At 37.6% G+C, this 18,303-nt stretch overlaps 1 protein-coding gene across 18 annotated transcripts in view; it reads right to left on the bottom strand.

Annotated features, from left to right (window-relative positions):
• Positions 1 to 18,303, bottom strand: part of MYT1L (myelin transcription factor 1 like) — a 333,945-nt gene that overhangs the window by 82,743 nt on the left and 232,899 nt on the right. The window lies entirely within an intron of this gene.

Genomic DNA, 18,303 nt, shown 5'->3' with positions numbered 1-18,303 from the left:
TCAAAATGCTAATTACTACTCCTGCTAAATATTATGGCATAAATACTTATGTTTCTCCTTTGACTCCTATATTCACAGTTCTTTGGGCTTTATTACAATCACATAATTCAGATGATGTAATTGCCTATGTTTCCAACTTTTCGCACTCCTGTACTTCCTGTAAATATGATAGATGGCAAAGGAGTGAGTGTCACTGGATTTATTCTCTTACTGATGAATGCCATTCACCAAAAGAGCATACTCCAAGAAGGAAAATGTCACATTTTTAACACCATACACACCATTAACACTAATTGACTAATAGCTACGCACAAAGATTAAAATGGCATTTTACTTAGTGGATCCATCAGTAAAATCAAAATCTCTCAGTTCAGCTGTGGAAAAGTTAAGAATTTTAAGAGAGTTGTTACATGAAAGGAGGATAGAAGGAATTATATGCACAATATAATTTTAAGTAAATATGCTAGCCCAAATTTTATAGTCATATATGTATGATAGGGCTGTTATTTCATGTTCTGTGTACTGTAACAGAATGGTGCAGAGTTACCACATTTTACTCAGCTTTGTTCTAGTAACTGTTGAATAACATAGGGAGAGCTTACAAAGATGGAGCCAATGAGAGGCCCTGAGGAGGAGATTCACCTCACCTAACTTTAGACAGAGCAAGGCAGACATCTACATCTACATCTACATCTACATCTACATCTACATCTACATCTACATCTACATCTACATCTACATCTACGTCTACGTCTACGTCTACGTCTACGTCTACGTCTACATCTACTTCTACATCTACATCTACATTCGTGGTTCTGTCCTTAGTCAGTAAGAGAAGCAGACACTTTACAGACACAGCCCACCTGATCTGCTTAAGATATCTTCTTGAGAATTAAACTAATAACCACTAGAAGTGCCTGTTTCTCTTCTTTGACAACAAAGGGACTCAGACTCGATGCCCACCTTAAAGATACCCATACTCAAATGAATATCATCCAGAGAGCATCTTCTGGTATCTCATGTTCACTCAGAAGTTATATCATTATTAGACCAGTCTTAAAACACACATTCCTAACTATGGAGTAACGAACATTTCATAACTTATATTGTGATAATCAACTACACAAACTATATTTCAACATTTTCCAGAACTGGAAAAAAAAGTTCCTAGATCTGTCATTACAGTGACATGCTAGGCCAGTATTTCAGCTGGTGCAAACTGAAAGAAACCAGTAGAGCTGGGATAATTTACACCTGCTCAAGAGCCAGTCCATCAACTTCTGATAGCATCTTTTCAGCTTCGATGTATTTTCAACACTAGTACACCTAAACACATAGGCATTTCTAAGGTGTGGGTCATATTTTGGGTTAAGCAAATCAAAGTGGGAAATTTCAGGTAGTAGGTGGCTTGTGCACTAACATTTTGGTAATAGGAAATAGTGTTTGATAAAATAGTTTTTATGTCTGTAGACAGAGTAATAAATCAAGAGTTGTAAATACAAAGCTATACAGCACAATAATTAATATTTCAGCCACAAGATAGTATTTCTTCTACACAGTGGTTAGGGATCCTGGGATGATAGTAGGCTGTAGTTAAGCAGCAGAACTGGTTGATGACTAGGCTATGCCTAGAAAAAAAATGCTCTAATGCTAAAATATTATATCATACATATTATCTGCTTGAATACAGAGGAAAGCTAATTAATAAGGAAGATTATATGGTATTTCTACATCACAAGATATTCCAAGCCAGTAGTGGGTTATCTGTTTATCATAAAAGGTGGTTTTATTTTAGTTGCTATGTTTTTCAAGATCACCATAATTCACATTTGTGTTTCAGTGCCACAAAAATTAAAGGTATGAGAGTACCAGATTTTCAGTGTACAAGTAAGGACTGCCACTTACACTTCCTATTTGAAAAATGTCCATCTTGAATAACTGAATAGAAGGAGATAATGAAGGATTAGTGGATAACTAGTCTGTGATATTTGAAAAGCAAATACACTAATAATTTTCTAAAGTAAAATGCACAAAGAAGTCTTACATTAATTTAAATATTAAGGATAAAACCTGGTGCCAAGGAGATTGTTCCATAGAAACTAAGGCTTTGTGGGGCACTTCTTGTAACTACACTGATGGGCACTCAGATGCAGCAAAGGAACATCAAAGTAATTAAAGAAGCAATAAGATATAGATCCAAAATTGCCAGTGCCTTCAAGTTTATCATGAGGTATCAACAAACACTGGTGAAGTAAGTCCAAATCTGGCTGTAATTGAAACACAAAGGAAAAGAAAAATAAAAAATTCTCAAGTCATCCTGAGAACTGCTCAGGTACGCAGTGACTATTCTAGGCCAACTTTTGAAATGTGAAAGGTTTCAGGGATTGTTTCCTAAAAAGGGGGGTTGTGTTTGTAAATGATCACCAAGGGGAGGAATATGTTATACCTTGCCTCCACAAGTGAAAAGTCAAAATATGAATCATGTACTGTATGACAGAAGACATCTAAATTCCTTTTGAGTAAGTAAGCTGGGTGAAAACTGTAACTACAGTATTTTTTATTGTTTGTTTGGCTATATCCTTTCCTGGTCTCCCATCCATTCAAATGAAGAAGGAAAAGGTAGTGGAAGAGAGTGTAAAGCACTAATCCCAGATAAGAGAGGAGGAAAAGTAAAAAATATTTAAATAAGTTTAATTTCTCATTTTAATTTTTGGCCTTTTTTTTCACCTCCTTTCTTTAACAACTATTTTACTTATGTCCCTTATCTCCATGCAGCAGTTAATTTTAATGAGGAAGATGTTTATATATGCCACATCATCTCCTCAATAACAGTTGGGTTCTAAGCCTGCTCTGGTGAGGCAGCTGTATCATCTGTTTATCAATATGAAATTTTAAATACTGAATCAGTTTATGTATTAGCTAAGGGTGTTCTAGGAAGTATGTTACACTACCAGCTCATTGTGAACTATACGCCTTTTCTTTGATTCAGGTCTGTAAAATTTAATCTTGCTTTCATTTCACATTTCTGTGATATCTTCTATTTGATCTTTAACTCAGTAACTACTTTTACAGTGTGCTGTATAATGGCTGTCTGTTATATGACTGCAAAATCCAGAGAGGTAAAAGATTTACTCTACCCCTTGTATAAGTTTTGAACAAGTGATGCAAACCGAAGGTTTTTATTTTCTGAAGAGAATGAGTTTGTCTCACAAAGACACAAGCTAGCCAGTTCAAGTGAAGAATGCACAAAGTTGTATCCTTTTTATGTTAACTTTAGGTTTGCATGAACAAAGAATACACAACACAGTTTAAAAATAATATCAGATTATTCTAGCCCTCTTCCACAAAATATCATGACAATTTAGATATTCTAGATTGTAAATTTGTTCTTTTTAACTCCCAGCAGATATAACAAATGGCAGGAGGAAATTATAGTGGAGTAGTGTAGAACAGCTATTAAGAGCTGGAAGCCTTTAGCCATTTTGACAGAAGTGCACTTGTACTACGCTAAAAAAAAAGTGAATAATTTGATTTCTTATTGCACCTTTCATCCAAGGATCTCAAAGCACTTTACAAACATTATTTTAAAAAGCCTCACAACACCCCTGTGAGGTAGGTATTTTAACCCCATTTTACAGATGGGAAATTGAGACACAGAGAAGTTGAGTGACTCTTTCCATGTCATACCAGGAGTCACAGGAGAATAAGAATTATAGCCCCTACATCCTTGATTGTTTCCTCCTTTTGTTCCTATAACATCAAATTTTAAGCAATATTTTGTCAGAAGAAATGGCTTGCTGGTTTTAGTGTAGGGAGTCATGCAAAACAGCACCTTCCTTTTGAAAAGGAAAATACACAGCATTTAGATTGAGAGATTCTGCAGAGAGAGGCAATGATACTTCAGAAATCGCAGCTACATTCCTACCAAAGGACAAAGACTTCCGAAACAAGACATTCCATGTCTGTGGTCTGTGTATCAAATTACTCACTTTTCTTCCAAGCATGGGAAAACATGATGGCTAAGAAGCTAAACCTAAATGTGGTCACACAGGCTTCCTGTCCAGATGGGTGGTTTCATTATCCAGCATTTCCTGATTTAAAGCACTTCACTGCTCTTGCCACTGCTACTTGTCAATTCCTAAGTGCTCAGCACATGATATGACTGCATCACCATTCTTCTCCCTTTAAGCTGTAATGCAAAATACATGCACTCACCTCCTCATTACAGTCTTTGATAGCTGGCCTATGAGAAACATTTAGCAAGACAATTTCAGAACAAATTAATTCCAAATCTTAGAAAGTTACAGCATAATATGGGGAGGAGGATTGTTTGTACATTGCCATCTTCAGGAAAATCTCGTAAGGAAATTGAAGAGGTGGAAAACTCAGTGAGCTCTCAACTTCTCCACTCCATGCGGAAGAAACAGAGGATGTGTGTAACTCTGCAAGGACCTAAGCAAGGTCTCCTAAAAGTCTAAACACTACTACTGACATAGGATTTGGATTAGAGCCCAAGTATTTGAATATGCTTATTTCAGGGATGCACTGAACTCTGAAGTTGACCATATGCACGAAGAATCATTTCTTCATCTCCGCAAGATTTCCTGAAATTATTTTATATTGGAAGTGCTATAGGTAAAGACCTAGGAAATTTGGTTGTTATAACAATTGGTTCCTTTGTGGACCTTATATACTTAATAGAAGTCAAAAGAAAAATATTACTTTTCACTTGATTAATTGATTGTTTCTAGCTATTCCATTATATTCCTTATTTTTTCCCCCCACTTCTCCCCCTCAGCCTTCTACAACTACTTACAATAGTTATAATACTGGGACTTATTGTTTAGACTCTCCTACAATTACAGTATTCAATTAATAGCTGATGCTCAAAGTAAAATAAATAGAGAGTAGAAGTCATTAAGCGTGGCAAGGAAGTTCTGAGCTGAAGAACACAGCACACTACATTAGAAGTCAGTATTATAAATTAATAGTGAAGACTACAGTGCATCAAGCCCATATAAACTTTTAAACATGCACTGATTGCCACCTTATGCATATTTTAATTCTTTTTGTTATGTTTTGATATTTTTATTTTCTATAGGTTTCACTTTTTATCTGGTTTTGCTGAAAATTTAAGTATCACCTTTCTTTTTCTTGGTTTCTTTTTACTTTTCCATAAGGACCAAAAGTAATCCTCACAGATCTAAATTTTTTTCCTTTTGTGGAGCAATTACTAACACATAAAGACTAACACATAAATATATTCCTCTTTAATTCATCTTCTACACATTTTAAAAATAATAATAAATTATTTTGTTATAACACCATTTTGAAGATGTATTTTCTGTATAAATCAGTGTATTCTTGCCTAAAGGCAGAGGTGCTTTACATAACCAATGCCCTGAAATACTCCTATCTTTTTTGCCATTTGTATAACCTATTATTATGCCTCTGCTTATGTCACACCTGCATCAATAGCATCCTGATCTACAAATGTTCACATTAAGTATTGGTAGAACATGGATGTTCTTACGTGGGTTATTCCTATTAATATAAAGACAGAGCATCAGCTAAAACAGAGCAACATACTTTTAACATTTTCTGTCATTTGTTATGCATTCATGTTTTCCCAATCCAAATCCCTACGAGCTACCTGTATCAGTACAATTTTGGAAAGTGATCTAAGGATATCTGACAGATCCTCTGACAAGATCATGACTGAGGTAATTTTGCTTCAAGTGCCAGACTGCAAGAGCTTCTTGGAGGTTATCTAGGTTCTGACTGAAGGCAATATGTTTAAGATTTTGTCATTTCACCACAAGATACTGTTTGCCTTTCTTTGATTTTAAATAGATTGTCACATGCTATTGACAGTGCACCATGGAATCATGCAGTAGCTTAGGCTGGAAGGGACCTCGGGATGCTATGTGGTCCTACACCTGCCCAAAAATAGTGCCAGCTTAGAGCAATTATCAGGGACCTCTTCTGTCCATTTGGCTTTAAAGGTCTTCTAGGATAGAAAAAACACATAGTCTTTGGGAAGTCTGTTCCTGTGTCTGAGCACTGTCATGGTGAGAAATTCATTCTTATTTCTAACTGGATGTTTGTTACAACTTGTGTCTTGTCTCTTATGCTACACATTTACATCCTCTCTTCACTCTCCATACAAGTAGCTGCAGCCTAAGTTCTCCCCTTAGCATTTCCTTCCTCAAATGAACAAACTGCTTTTTTCAGTGTTTCTGCACATCATGTGGTCCAGCTCTTTAATCGTGCCGCTTGTTCATCACTGGACTCCAATATTTCAAGAGTTTCTTGTGCTGATGAGCCCAAAACTGGACCTATTACTCCAAATTCAAGAGTGTAAGTGCTGCATAAAATGTAATAATAATTTCCTTTCCTTTTAATTTCTGTTTCTCAAGTCTTTTCATCCTGATAGACAAGCATTATTTCCAAAAGTCAAAAGGCAATGAATTTTCTGGGAATTATCTTGTTTTCCTTTACCACAGAGACAGCAGAAAATACTTTTTGGTTACCTACAGGCATCCCTTTAGGTAGGAAAAGTGTCTGATTAGTATGAAGCCTGCTTGTTTGGTTTGAAGTATCTGCAATATTTGGCATGAAGGCACATGTTCAGGTTTGAGAAGGAACTTGCTGATGTTATCTGTGAACAGAAGTGGACATGATGGGTTTGCAAAGGCAGGAAAAGTTAGCCAGTCACTCCTACCTGGTACACACTTCTTTGTGAATCGGGTTCAGGCAGCCCTTAATTGTTTTAACTAGACTTCTGTCTGGGCAGATAATGAGATGGCTTTAGCTGATGACTGGCATTCATTTCATCCTACTTTTTCTCCCCAGGAAGTTGATAGAAGGGAGGCAAGATATTTTATCTCATAGCCTTATAATGATTCAGTGGAGTTTGGCAGTTTCTTGCCTTCTCTCAGGGTTCCACAGCTCAGCAGGGCACCAGGCAATGATGGAACCAAACTGTTCTCCAATACCGGGATACAGCAGGAAGCCAGCAGGGGAGCAGAGGACCAGCTGCACTGATGGCAGAACACCCACTCAGAGAGCTCTAGGTACAGAGCTTCTCATGGGCTATTCCTAAGATTGCTCCAGAGACAGTGACCCATGCCTACATCGCTCTCCATATTCATTGCTTCACAAAGGATGCAGACTGAACACATTTTAAGTTTATAAGGCAGCATTTTCTTTCTCACATGCAAATCTCTGAGATGAGAGGTTGTAATCTTTAGTACAGTGATACATCATCTTTATTTACTGTTTTGATTTCAGTTCAGATCTCTGACTCAGTGTCAGACCATATTGAACATGTCTCCATATAAACTACACATCTAGATCCCATTTGCAGCTAATGGACAAAAAACATGCATCCTGGGATACGATTTTTTATCCTAACCTAGGTATCTATAGTAGATTGGCTGAATTATCCCCTAAAAGTGATTATATCTCTTGATTGGTTATCAATTAAACTGACAGGGTGATTCTTATCCTTACTGCTTTTACTCAAAATTTTCAAGAAGATCCTTGCTGAATTACAGTGGTATCTTTAGTATGACACAGTAGGAGCAGCTGAGTGGAAGGAATGAAGAGCTACCCAAAATGAACTATTTTTTGGTTGTGGATAGGCATGAAAGGCTGGCGTGGATGGGATACTACAGACGCTTTCAATGGGATATATGCTTATGACTGCATGATTTACATTAGTGTTTGGTCTCCATTATAAGTTTAATTATTTTTTTCATAGTTGTGTTTGATTATAAAGAAAGCCTGTTTGTGCTTGGATAAGCTGACCTGACTGGCAAAGGGATAGAGGCTCATATCACTACCATTCTAGAGGATGAGAAGTGCTAAAGGTATCATTGAAATTTCTTCTTCATGTCTCTCTATCCCCTCAATGAGTTCAGTGCCAAGAGATATGGAAAGAAAAATACATCTATATTCACAAGTGCCAGACTTCATCTGAAATGTAAAGCTCTTAGTTAAGGTGTTTTTTCCTTTATTTTTATCCCTTCAACTAGTTTTTTTATCTACATTTGTCACATTCCCTATGTTCTCATGACAGGGAAGGCCAAGTAATAGTCCATAATGTAAGAAAGTAAATACAAAGGATTATTTACCTGTTTGGTTATAGCCTTCTATTATTAATATTCTGCTCTGTTCCTATTAATTAGGGACAAAACAGTAAACAGAGAAGTGGAATGTGATTATTCATGCTGCCATAACTCTTAGTGAGGCTCTGGCATGATTTTGACTTGAGTAACTCAGCAGTTTTGCAGCGGTTTCCAAATGAAGTGAAAAGCTGCTGGTTAGGGACCATTCCCAAGGACTCTGAATGTGGTGAATGTATTTTGGAAGGTAAAAGATTAGCTGTATATGCACCCAAATCATGCAACAATTGAACTTGGCATTAAATGAGTGGACTATGGTCTGGTTTATTCTCTCACATAGATGTAGTCATTGATTAATGTGACTGAAGGGACAGAGACAGGGAAATCCGTAAGCTGAGATCAATGGAAAAAGCATTTCAGAAGGAAGGAATAAGGTGAATGTGAACCATTTACCACGGGTTTACATGGCAAGGTTTTGGTAGCAGGGGGGCTACAACTTCCAGCAACTTCTCCCATGTTCAGGAGAGCCAACGCCAGCCAGTTCCACAGTAGACCCACTGCTGACAAAGGCCAAGTCCATCAATGATGGTAGGAACACCTCTGTGATAACATATTTAAGAAGGAAAAAGAAAATTTATTGGGCAGAATTAATTGCAGACAGAGAAGAGTTGAGTGAGAATATGTAGGAGGAACAGGAGGGCCAAGAGATGCTCCAGGCACTGGAGCCAAGATTCCCCTGCAGCCTGTGGTGCAGCCCATGGTGAGGCAGCTGTGCCCCTGCAGCCCATGGAAGTCCATGGTGGGGCAGAGATCCTCCTGCAGCCTGTGGAGGTCCCCACCTCTGAGCAAGTGGATGCTTGCAGGAGGCTGTGACTCTGTGGGAAGGCTGCACTGGAACAGGCTCCTGTGAGGATCTGTGGCCCCATGGAGAGAGGAGCCCTTGCTGGAGCAAGTTTTCTGGCAGGACTGCTGACCCCATGAAGGACCCACACTGGAAGAGTCTGCTCCTGAAGGGCTGCACCTGTAGAAAGGGACCCATGCTGAAGCAATGTGAAGAATAGAAGCCCATGGGAAAAACTCATCCTGAAGTTCATGGAGAACTGTCTCCCATGGGAGGGACCCCACACTGGAGCAGGGGAAGGACTTCTTTCTCTGAGAAGGAAGCAGTGGGAGAAAAAACCTGTAACCTGTAACCCTCATTCCCTGTCCTCCTGCACCCCCAGAGAGAGCAGGTAGACCCTGGAAAGGAGGCTTTATTTTGCTTCTCATTATCCTACACTGATTTTCACTGGTAAATTCAAATATTTTCCCCAAGTTGACTCTGTTCTGCCTTTGATGGCAACTGGTCTCCCTGACTTTATCTCAGCTCAGGAGGGGAATGACAAGAGTGGCTTTGGTGGACACCAGGCATCTAGGCAAGGTCAACCCTGGCCAATCATGCTACTCCACTCAGCCAAGTACACATAAACAGAGAACCTCAAAAAAGAGAAAATGGTGGCTCTTATCTACCTACAAAGAGTCTTTAGTACCTTCTGTTTCTTTGCCAGCTATGTGTACCGACTGCCCATGTGACTGTGTGTAAGAATGAGAGTAGAGTACTATACACCTGTCAAATGCAGGAAATGCATGCTATAGTACCAGATACAGACCACCTTTTATATCACTATGGCATCTGCAAAGATATTTCTAGTAAGGCTCTTCCAAGACCCTGTCCACCTAAAGTCCCCACATTTTAGAAACTGAGGGATTTCAGACTGCTGTTCAGATCTGCACTGGAATATCCGTCCTGATGATGAAAGCTTGTATCTCTTAAAAGGAGAGTATTTGCTGGACAAATGTAACAACCAAAAAATTTCCATGCATTTCCATGCATTTCCAACTACACAGGTACCTATTAGCTATGATGGCAGTGGCTTTGTTGCAAGTCTCACAGTGCTTAAACTGAGTACAGCAACACCGCCTCAGCACACAGCATCTGTGCTGTGCTGAAAATAACTATCCTCACAGAGACAACAAGCAACAACAACAACAACAGAAAATCTATCAAATAACCACAATTGCCAGTTTTCCAAGATACACACACGTAGACACAGAGACAATCTTGCACCATACAAAACTAAAACCTGAGTCTGAGTCTGGTCTCAGGATGCTCCAGTCTAGAAGTTATTTTGCTGAAGGTCTCTAGTGAAAGTAACGTATGTGAGATAAAGCCAATGCCTTACTTCTGCCTGAAATTACTTCTGTTTTTATTTTTTTCACTTTAACATATTGTTCCCTTTCAATTGCCTTTTTTGTGATAATTTTTTGGTTCTAGTCTCATTAACTTAATTTTCAGAGGTGCTTAAGTATCTGAGCTATTTAGGAGCCAATGGAATTAACCTATCCAACATGAACTTTTCCCCTCTGTTCCTTTGCATCTGGTGTTGTATTATGTTTTATGACTTAAAATGAATTTATCAAATGGAACTGCATCAAATCCATTCTTAAAACTCAGATAAACTGTGTACATTATTTCTACACTGCTTATCTTCTCAATGATGTGCAATTTGCAGATTTCAAGCAGAACACTTACTTGCCAGAGGACAGTTATTCTTTCTTTAATAAATACATTGCTGTTTAATTTTAGTTATGTATTTTTTAATAGTTGGTAATTTTGGCTCATTGCTGTTTGTATCTTATACAGACTTCAAGTGTAGTTTAAAAATCCTTGTTTACAGTATTATAAAAAGTCTCAGAGAGTCTACATATATTGGATGGGGTTCTAAAAGTGCTCTGCATGTGTCTAGTTCTGATTCTACTAATGACAATGATAAAGAATTCTATCATTAAGAAAAAAAGACACAGTAAGCTACTTCGTATCATGAACTATAGGAAAATGCTCACATATAATTAGGGAGAAGAAAATAAAACAGAAAAAGCTTCGCTGCATTGCCTGTGGGTATGGGTATTTTGTTTAGCCCCGGTCTTCCATCTTAAAGCCTTTTAACTGTTAATTTAAAGATTGGACATAATGCAGACTCTTTACTGCAGCTTTCACATCTGTCATTTCCTGCTGTCCATGAAGGAATCTGAATAGTATATTTAATTTTCTCTCTGCAGTATTCCCATGCTGACCTCCTAAGTGTTTATTTACATCTTTCTGCATTTTTGTTTCCTGCATAAGCCCTGTCATCCCTTTTACATTTGGAACTTATTGTTTCCATTTCTATGTCCAAAGACCCTCCAGCCACTGAATCAAATTTTTTTCTTAAACTCATACCAGCCCTTTAATGGGGAATCGCTTAAAAAAATAATTCTTATGAATAGCAGCAGTAATTTCTAAAACACTTTCAGATTAGACTTCTCAAACGGCATGTTGTATAGAAAGGAACAGTCACATTTCTATTTTTCTTGGTGACAGAACTACATCTATACTCATCTGTGTCATAAACCTGGGAGACACCTGAACACTGATCAACTGTTCAAAGCTCTGCTTTGATGTGTACAGCTCCAGCCTTACAAAGCTCTCCTCCTATCTGCTATTTAAACACCAAAAGATGGGTCTTTCCACACATAAGTTTCCAGACAAACCTAATCCAAAAGGTATGCTCTAATGCACAGTTGAAAGAACAAGGCTTCCCATGAAATGTTGCTTTGATTGGCTTGCTTAATTTGCAGCCAAGCGAAGAAAAGCCTGTTTCTTCCTTCCTTTCCCCTGCTCACACCCACCTGCCATTGCCCAGGTTAAACACATTGTTTAGTGAGTCACTCACTAAAGAACCAGAAGAGTAAGAGTATAAGCTCTCATGGTTCATATAGATTCCATACCATATTTCCCAAAAACTTCTGATAGCCACCACAGTAAAAGCTAGACTGGATTCAAGCTCCATTAGGAAGCAGAAAACACAGAGCAGAGTAAGACCCAAACTTTGTTGTTGTTGTTGTAATGCTATTTGGTCATAAAAAAATGCAATCTCTTTATTGTAGGTATTATACAAGGACACTTGCCTTGAAGAGAGAAATACTGTGGCTGTTCCCTGTGCCCAGGATTGATTTTGTAGCCTAATATTAAGAAGTCAAGCCATAAGATGGTTACAAGATCCTTGAAGCAAAGACAGCATGGCCCACTTTCTCAGGGGAATGTCCCACTTTGGCCTATGGCAGTTCTGGAACGTTTTTTCTAGGGTGTGACAGAGGTCCATCAATGTGTAAAAGGACTCTCTATGCAAAGCAGTCACTAGTCTAGTCTCCAACCTTCTGTGTTAGAAAAGAAGGACAAATGGCATTGAACTACTGCATCACTTCTTACACTTAACTAACCAACTGCATTACAGATAGGGACAGAATTTTCATTCCATTCTATTGTGAAACATTTATCTCACTCCACAGTTGTAATGAGATCCTAAGGCAAGATTCCAGTTTCTATTCATCTAAAAGTTATCCTTTTTGGCTGTATTTCCAGGAAAGGACATTCATAGACTGTGCTCTCTAGATAATAAACAAACACTACTATAAACTTTAGTATACTTTTTGTGAGTCAAACTTCAGCCCTATTTCTAACAGTCGTTCCTAATAATGATCTGTGATTCTCTATTTCCACTATTACTTTTTAAATATATTTTTCTCTTAATGATCTGAGGGCAAAGTTCTATCCAACACATTGCAATAAAGAAGAAACAATTTTTAACTTTCCACTGGATGCCAGCCTTAAAGTTGAACAATGTTTTAATTATTGCAGATGACAGAATGACAATAGTCTGTAAATCTTCAGCCCTGTTCTTTACAGGGTGTCTAAGAAATTGCTTAGCAGATGTATCTTGTTTATACAGAACTTCTATAATAAGTGAAGGCAGTTGGTGAAACAATAGATTTGATACAATAGAAATCAGAAGAAAAGCATTTGCACAGCTTGCCTTAAAGTATATATGACAAGTAAGGAATCTCACCACATATGCTTTGTAATGACAGAACCCTTGTCTGACATGGGCCTGAGCAGCTTTGCAAACACTCCTATGTTAGGTGACGGGAAGTGTTCATGACACACAGACCTTGCCCTTGTTCTGTCAGTAATCCATGTCTGTGGAGCAAAAGGAAGAAAATGTCTGCTTGATCTGTCTGTTTTTGTAATTGTAAGCTCAGTTCTCCCGTGGCATTCCTTTAGTGTCACAGCAATAGTAGTACTTACCCTTCCTATTTAACAGTACAGCCTGAAAAATTAAGCTTTTGGGATGACAGAACTATCAGATGATGAGTTCACCTAATAAACCCCCACCACGTCTTGAGTTGTCAATTCTGTTAACTTTCTCTGACAGAGCCACCACATTTTTTTGCTATAGCAATAATATTTTCTGCAGACAGCATATAATATCTGCCACAGTCTCCATGTGGTCATATGGATACTTGAAATACTTAATGTTAGCGACTACTTTCAGTAGTTTCTGCATGAAGCCTTAATGTAACCACATAATTCTGAGGATTTCAACAACATTGACCAAACCCAGCTTCCTTTAAGTGGTTTATTTCCTATGATTAGTTTTGGGGTTTTTTGTATTCTACTATATGACTTGGCTTTCCTTGCTGTCCAGCTCACTAACTGTAGCTCCCAGAGTCTACTCTCTAGGAAAAAAAATTGAATAATATGTTAATTTACAGAAGGGCAAGTATTTCTTATGGTAAAAAAGACTATGTCATATGTGATATAAGTGACAAAAGAACAAATGTCAATTGTTTTGAGACCTGTGAAATAAGGAAGAAACAGTTCCACGACACAAAAGTATTCAAAATTACATATATATGTTCATTACACATCGATGTTTTTGTTTCAAAACAACTATTTTTTTAAGATTATGTATTTCAGTTAAACAAAATTTCTGTGATTTGAGGCATTTTCTAGGGAAGCAATTTTAATTTGTGAGAACAGACATGGATCAGAAGAAATTATCAATCCCATCTGTAATTTTATTTCATTTTAGTATGTCCTGCAGGAGCTCTAATAGGGCAAAATTAACTCCCACAGTTACCAGATAAAGTTCTCTGCTTTTCAGGGTGAAAAGCTACCGTTTGTGTTCACTCTTTTAGGACAAGCACTGTAAGCCCAGTGAGAACTGTGAATTAATAGGGTCATCAAAATTGCCTTAGAGCTGCACTCTAAACACAAGAGGAAAAACAGGAACCTCTAATACTGACCAAGCAAATGTTATATTAAAGAATCATTATATCTGTAGAATCAAAAAGGATTCACACATAGTCTGTGGTGGCTATGTAAGGTGCAGTACAGTGTGGGGAACAGACACTTTGAAGTAGCACTGTGAAAGACAAAGGAATTCGAAGAGAGATCATGAAGAGTTCAGTTCTGTACAACACATTTTAGAATGTGTTTCTAGAAGTGACATATTCCAGATGTGCGACCTTCTGCAACAATGTCAGGTCATTTACAAATATGGATGCAAAGAGCTTCTATATAAATTAATTAATTTATATAATTAATGCTAATTAATTAATTAAGCTAATTAATGGTTCTTTAAAGCACTATATGTATATACAAGCGGCTTCTTGGCACATTTTTGCCAAAACCAGGAGATCGTTGGCAATGAACAGGTTACAGAGAGTCTAAGTGAGAACACAGCTACAGCTCTAAGACTTCAGAACTTTAATTTCTTCTCCAATCCATCTTATTCCAGAAAGAATTAATTTTACTGTAAGGTCTTGCCAGACAACAAATGAAATAGAAAAAAAAATCAAGGATCCACACATCATTTTTCTGCAGACAGAAGGATGCAATGGAAATGCAGAAAAGACAGCCTTTTCTTGAGGACTGCAGCCTGTGAGAATCCAAAGCAATGCTGCTGAGACATGGTTCATTTCCAAACTTACTGCTGTTGCAAGGCTAGAGAAAGCTTTGTTCACAGACAAGCCCTGATGCAATTTGACAATACAATGGACCCAACATCTCAAGTTCATCTAATCCTGAAGAAAGGGGTTAGTGTATTAAAAATGCAAACAAGCAAGCTCCTTGCCATGTAAAACAGTTTCAGAATAAAGCAGCATTGAAATCAGATGTGGTGCTGAATGTGTTCGTAGATGCTTTTACTAAGGCCTTCAATTCAGACCCTGAACTCTTTAAGTATGCCAATGTCCTCTACAGAATTTCTGCTTACATCAACCGAAGTCGTGTATGACACAGATCTATAACCTGTTTCATCAAAAGTGAGTAATTTCTTTACACTGCAGAAAGCTATAATTAAATCATTTGCTTTTGAAGGGTCAGATATTTCATATTATCATTTAAGGCCTTTCATTTGTAGGAAAGAAGTTAAATATGTAAACCTCTACATGAGAATGATACTTAAGTACATTCCTAACTTCAAATGTGGAAGTTAAGATGGAGAGGGCTATTAAAGTTTCTAGCCCAGAAAGTTTATTGACTTCTAAGTTAAACATTCTAATTGAAGGAAGTCTTCTCAAACAGTTCTTCAAATGAAGGAAAAGTTAGGGATGACACATGCAAGATACCACCTCACATAAATGGAATTCTACTGACATACAGCTATTCTTGATTTGTCCTGATGCAAACAAGCTCAGTATCAGACCCAATCTTACTTCAAAGAATTAAAAAACTATGTTTAACTAATTCAGTTTAATGAGTTTAAATTATATTGTCTATGTATAGTAAAGACCTTGAGCATGGAACACAGTAAAAAGAGGAATTTACTAACACTAGAGTCATATTTAAGCAATCAACAAACCAACCAACTGACCAACCGACTGACCAACTGACCGACCAACCGACCGACCAACCAACCAACCAACCAACCAACCAACCAACCAACTAACCAACCAACCAACCAACCAATCAACCAACCAATCAACCAACCAACCAACCAACCAACCAACCAACCAACCAACCACAAACACGTCAAAGTAACAAAAAGATCCAAACTTTTTCCCCAAGAACTAGAAGTATCCAGGGGGTATTTACCAGCTAGCTGTTTCCCCACCCTACTCCAACAACCTTGAGGTTTTTCAGGCCTGAGCTACCTAATGTCTTAATTGCATTATTTCCAACAAAAACTTTTATGAAAAGCCTGAGTCTGAATCTCTTAATATGAAATATAAACAGCTGAACAGCAGAACTTGCAATCCACGCTTGCTTCTTCAATGGAAAAAGCAGGTATCACAGATTCACAGAATATTCTGAGTTGGAAGTGAACTCCAAGGATCATTAAGTGCAACTCCTAAGGAAATAGCCCATAAAGGGGTCAAACACACAGCCTTGGCATTATTATCATTATGCTACAATCAACTGAGCTAGCCTCAGTATCAATAAAAGTCCTGATCCTGAGCCTTAACTCAACATCTCCCAGGTTTGGGCACTTAACCAGACCAGACTGTTAACTAGACCAGAAAGGTAACTTTAACTTTTTACCCAGAGGAAAAGAATGCAATGGCCAGGATAAAAGTCTTCCAGAAGCAACTCTAAGTTTTTTCCTTGACTTCAGGTTGTTATTATTAGGGTGTGAGACACCCTAAGCACAGGGTATCCTCTTTTACCAAAGTATAGTACAGCAGAAAAATTTATTAGCAAAGAGTTTAGATCTGCTTTGCCCTATGTAAATATCAGGTGTGTTTTTAGTCTTCTTTGGCCCTGAAAAAGACACTTTTTCCCATATACAGTGTCCTAGGCAGTGCAATTATGCTTTCTGGCCTCTTTATTCAAAGCTATAATTTACTTCTTTTAGGTGTTTTGTCTGTGAGGTACATGAGCGTAGCTCCCTGCTCTAATTAAGACTGAACACCAACTGTGTTCACCAAATACATGACCACTTTCCTTCTAGCAGTTTGAATAAATGAGTATGATTAGTGGTCAGCAGGCTGACAGATGACCTTGCTAATACAGACAGGTTGTCTTCATTTTATCAAGATGTTTACTTTATCAGGAGTGTTTTCAGCAGCATGCACAGCTGGAAAGCTGTGTGCCACCACATTTTCCTCAGCACATGGACTTCTTTCATCTTTTAGCTTGTTGTTTGGATCTCCTCTTGCTTAGAGGACACAAGTGCTTCAGACACAATCTTCTAAGGGGATCAGGAAGATAGTGGAGTGCACTAACAATCTTAATAGAGTTGACAGGTGGTTTTCACATTTTGAGGGCCTATCTGTGTTGAGTTCATGGAAATCAAAGAAAAAGACACAAAAATATTACGAGATTTTTTTAAAAGCAATCCTACTTGGATTTAAACAAAGTATTTAAATCCAAATACTTAGTAATTTAATTTTTACTTTTTAAATTAAACAAATACTTTCGGATTCAATGATCATAGAGGTCTCTTCCAATCTAAATAATTCTATCATTCTATGAAATATGAAAAAAGGTAGAATGTCGCTCTGTGTCCACATGCTAGTTTTTCTTAGTAGAAAATCCTATACTGTGTCTTCCTTTGAATACACACTGCTATCTGTGGTTTACAGCTATTTTTGAAGTGTATTTCACTTGAAAAATTAGGTGCAATACCACATATTAGTATACTGGCTATGCCAACTACTTTGAGTTCAATAGAAAATGTAAGGGACAACCTAAAAGACTCCTAACATACCTGTTAAGAAACTGCAATAGTTTTTGTAGCATCTAGACAATCATTTTGTAGCATTCTAGACCTAAGGAAATTTGATACATCACTCAAACCCATTTCACAACATCTATGAAATGGATTTGAGTGATGTATCAAATTTCCTTAGGTCTAGAATCAACCTAACTCCTTGTGTTCCTGATAAGAAAATTCTGGACAAATTCTGATAAGAAAATGCTGGAGTACAAGCATTTTGAGTGACTTCATGTTATATGGACTAAACGGTTCCTTGGAACATCTGTTCCAGGAGCTTCTCCAAGGGAGATTTTTTTTAAATAGAAAAGCATTGTGAAACAGTCTTCAGGATCCAACTACCTGAAGCAAGCTCGTATCAGAAGAAGGTGTTTTGGTTTGCCTTGAAAACTGAATGCACGCTTCAGTTTTTAATCCAAAGGTTGTCGGCAGTTGCTATCACAGAGATGTAGTACTCCAAAAGCAGCCTTTAGTCTCACTCCTTCCCATTTGTATTTCAATTTACAGGTTAGGTTATCATAGGTAACACAGGTCATCTCTATCTTTCCTGTTTTCCTGGGACAGAAGGGAAATCAGAAAGATTCATCTTTCCTTTA

The sequence above is a fragment of the Cyanistes caeruleus genome, chromosome 2 (assembly GCF_971803275.1).
Source record: "Cyanistes caeruleus chromosome 2, bCyaCae1.hap1.1, whole genome shotgun sequence".
Lineage (NCBI taxonomy): Eukaryota > Metazoa > Chordata > Aves > Passeriformes > Paridae > Cyanistes > Cyanistes caeruleus.
The sequence above is the reverse complement of the archived record's forward strand: the minus strand, read 5'-3'. Positions and strand labels throughout refer to the sequence as shown.